A 4,608-nucleotide genomic window follows, 5' to 3' on the forward strand; every position below is an offset into this window, starting at 1 on the left:
TGAAGTAATTTGTGATGCTAGATAATAACAATAAAATATTTCTTTGTTTATTTTGCAGATGTGACAAGCGAAGTAGAAAATGATACTTAATTTTGAAGGCTTTGTGTTGGGCAGCTGTAGAATATTTTATGTTGAAAGTAGTAACTTTTCACTATGTTGAATATTTAAGACTCCTTGAATACTCAAAGAACATTTTGTTGTTGATGACAGTGTTGAATGTTTTAAATAAATTTGTGGATTGTTAATACAATGTTGAATGTTTTTACTTTTTGTTATTTGAAAATCAAGTTCATTTGATGATGCTAGTATATATTAGAAAGCTAATTTTAATTATATAAAAAAAATTAAAATATAATAGAATAAATTAGTGTTACAATACGAAAATTGTGTTATAATATCTATTACAATAACACTTTTTATGCAAAGAATTGTGTTATGCAAACTTCATTATATAACACAAATAATGTGTTATGCTAAAGTGTAGTATAACACAAATAATGTGTTATACTAAAGTGTAGTATAACACAAAAAATGTGTTATACTAAAGTGTAGTATAACACAAATTTATAAGTATTGAAATGTGTTATATAATCGACTATAAATAACACAGAAATTGTGTTATCGTTGACAGTATAATAACACATCTGTATAACAATGATAAAATGTTATGTAAAGTACCCTGACCTACGATAACATAGTCGGTCTTAACACATCAAAAAGTGTTATGGTATGTTTTGATAACACATTTTTGGTGTTATTAAAAGCATTTTTTCTTGTAGTGTGGTGGTTGATTATAAGTTGAATGGAATTTATACATATGTTATTTGCTTGTATGAACTTTCTTGCTGGGCTTTGGCTCATGGGTGCGCTATGATTCAAGTAATGGTAAGGGGAAAGTCGACCAACCATGAGTACGGAGAGCGTGAGGTGATGCGTACATGTTTGGCCTGCCTGGAAGCCTCGGCCAGGGGTACTTTTGGGAGATGCTTGTTGTTGACGCGGTTCTTCGCCAACAGGTAATTAAGAGAAGAAGAGAAAGGGATTAGTGCTAAAGGTGAACCGAAATAGATATATGATCTTAGAGGATGAAAAAGGTGACTCAAGACACGTTTTTTAAGTGGTTCGAAGGTTAAAATCCTTCTACTCCACTAGTCAATATTATTGATCTATACTGAGTATTTGATTACAGAGTATTTCTTGCAAGAGATTATTTTTCCCACCTCTATCAACTCCTAGGGTCTCCATATTTATTGGAGAAGGCACCTGGAAGTTGGTAAGAAGGTCATCCCGTGACCTTCTTAGTTGTCCTATCAATTCTGTGACATTCATGATTAATTCCTAAACCTGACACATAAGTGTGGTCAAATCAATAGGTAAGGAGGTAATGGGCCGCACGGCCCAACCCAGTCGTGTGTGTCTGAACACGCGCATTCCTGCTGCGTGTCCGAGAAGTCAGGGGGATATCAGACAACTGATGCCTGATATATGCACATTTACCTTGTGTGTGTTGACTTCACAAAGGGTCACAACCTCCATATCCAGCTCGTACCACGAGCTTCATACTTAGCTCGGTCTTCGGCCTTCGAAATCCCTGCCCCGGCCTTGGGCGGTGAAGGCGAGCTCTTGGGGCTTCCTCGAGCTAAGAAGGCACGACATTACGACAGAAGCTCCAGCCCTGGGGATGATCATGAGGTAATCATGGTTATGCCAAAGCTCGGCTTGCTAATCAGCCCGTGGGAAAATCAGGGCGTACATCTGGCCCCCAAGCTCCTGCTCGTGGTATATCACGCCGAAGGGGTATCTTAGCTCCGAGGCTTAGGCAGTATGCTGGAGAATCTAGCCCTGAGTCAGACCCAGACCCAGAACTTGCGCCAGTTCGGGAAGTAATCGTCTTAGGTTCTTCTTCCAGCTCGGGGGGTAGGGCTCCCTTAGTATTCGCATACTTTTTACCTTTAACCCTTTGTCTTTGTCTCTGTATGGTTGCTAACTTGTACTAACCATGTTTTTGTTTTGACAGAAGAGATGTCTCAGTCCGAGGAGAGCCTGCGAGGTGCAGTCTTCGGGGGGAACCCCTCAGCCGGGCCAAGACTGGAAAGGCTCCGGGCGTCGAAGAGTGCCGCTGAGGTCTCCACCAAGTCTCCAGTAAAGGAGAAGGAGAAAACCCAGGCAGACCAGGTCGTGGGAGCGATTCTCCTTGCTGCAGGAGCAGGCCAAATGCCTCCACCACCTCCGCGAGCTCCAGCCGCCACCCAGGACGCAGGAACGGAGCTCGGGACTTCAGCCGTGGTGGCCTCTGATGTACGCATCCCAGTCAATCCCCAGGACCTGGAGAAGATCCCAGAGGCCTTCCGGGGAACGGTGTATGAGTGGGCGAACTACGCCGTCAGCCATATATACAAGTTCACCGAGAAGGAACTCCGGGCTATTGAGACAATGAGCCAGGTTGGCGTAATGGAGTCTTCAATGAGCATGACCCTAATGGTAAGCTGCCCTATTTTCTTGAAAGCTTTTACCATTACACTTTGCCCTATTTTTCCTCTAAGGCAATTTATCTTTCATTTCTCGTAGGGCGTCGTCGCTCTTCATCGAAGCATCATCAGGGCGAAAACTCAGCTCGAGGATATGAGGGCCGAGCAACAGGCCTCTCTTCAGGAGGCTAAGGCGACTAAAGATGCCTTGGCAACCTCAAAGTCCGAGTTGGAGAAGACCCGCTCGAAGGTCCAAGAGCTCAAGACCTCCCTTGCCACCTCGCGGACAGACCTCGAGGTTGCGAAGACTGAGATCCAGGCCGCCCTAGAGGCCGAATGGACCACTTCGGAGCAGTCCATGGAAGATCTGTTCTATCACTGCTGGGCCTACAATCTGGAGGCTTACTTTTCTTTCATGTCACCGAGTCTTTGGGCGCGCTTGCTGGTGAAGTTCCAAGCTCGCCTTGAGAAAGAGGCGCCGCCTTCGGAAACTGGGGAAGGCTCTGGCGCGGCGGAGCAGGGTGAGACAGCGACCTCCCAGGGGCCATCTGATGGAGCTTAGGGTGTTTTTCTCTTTTTCCCTTGAATATTTTTAAGTATTTTTTTTATGTAACCTTTGCATGAGGTGTTTTCACCTCGAGACAATTTTCTTTGACGTTTTTAATTTACGCTTTGGTTACAATAATTTTTTTTTTAAGAAACTTAGTTCGCATTAACTTCTATCCATATCTCGAGCTCTTTAGGAAGAACAACGATCAATAGATTTAAATCAACTTCTAAGTTTTATGACCCGGTTAAAACCAGGAACTTAATTTGAAAACTTAGTTCGTGTAAACTTTTATCCATATCTCGAGCTCTTTAGGAAGAACAACGATCAATAGATTTAAATCAACTTCTAAGTTTTATGACCCGGTTAAAACCAGGAACTTAATTTGAAAACTTAGTTCGTGTTAACTTTTATCCATATCTCGAGCTCTTTAAGAAGAACAACGATCAATAGATTTAAATCAACTTCTAAGTTTTATGACCCGGTTAAAACCAGGAACTCAATTTAAAAACTTAGTTCGTGTTAACTTTTATCCATATCTTGAGCTCTTTAAGAAGAACAACGATCAATAGATTTAAATCAACTTCTAAGTTTTATGACCCGGTTAAAACCAGGATAGGACTTAGTCAGCGTTAACCCTTATCAATATCGATAAGAATCAACATTTAAGTCGTTAAGGAGACCTGGTTATATCCATGTACCATATGCCCCCCAAGTAACTGGGAAAGGGTCTTTCTTGGTTACTTTAAGATTACACTTGCAAATATGCATAAAAAGCTGACTTTCATTAATACATAAAAAGTGGCCTTCCAGGCCTTACAAGTGGATCATTGATAATATCTCTTTAAATGGATGGCGTTCCAAGTCCGCAGGACCACCCCTCCATCAAGTCGAGCTAACTTATAAGTTCCCTCCTTGATGACTTCGATGACCTGGTATGGTCCTTCCCAGTTCGGTCCCAAAACTCCATCTTTGGGATCTTTTACGGCAAGGAAAACTCTCCTCAGGACCAAGTCGCCCATGCTAAAGCCGTGTTTTTTGACCTTGGTGTTGAAGTAGCAGGTGATTTTCTGCTGATAATGGGCGAGCTGGAGTTGCGAATCCTCTCGTCTTTCCTCAACCAGATCGAGGGAATGGCACAGGAGCTCATGGTTTCGATCTTGGTCGTAAGACTGGACTCTATGCGAAAGAACCTTTATCTCCACGGGGAGGACTGCCTTACTCCCAAAGGTTAAGGAAAACGGAGTATGACCCGTAGGAGTCCAATGCGAGGTCCGGTATGCCCATAGGACCTGGAGGAGCTGCTCTAGCCAGACCCCCTTCGCTTCATCTAATCTTTTCTTGAGGCTCGCCTTTAGGGTCTTGTTGACAGCTTCGACCTGGCCATTAGCCTGAGGATAGGCCACGGAGGAGAAACTTTTTACAATCCCATGTATTTCACAGAACTCGGTGAACAAGTCGCTGTCGAACTGAGTGCCGTTATCGGAGACGATCTTCTTGGGCAGGCCGAAGCGACAGATGATGCTTTTAACCACGAAGTCAAGCACCTTTTTGCACGTTATCGTTGCCAACGGCTCTGCCTCAGCCCACTTA

Source organism: Humulus lupulus, chromosome 8 (genome assembly GCF_963169125.1).
Source record: "Humulus lupulus chromosome 8, drHumLupu1.1, whole genome shotgun sequence".
NCBI classification, from domain to species: domain Eukaryota; kingdom Viridiplantae; phylum Streptophyta; class Magnoliopsida; order Rosales; family Cannabaceae; genus Humulus; species Humulus lupulus.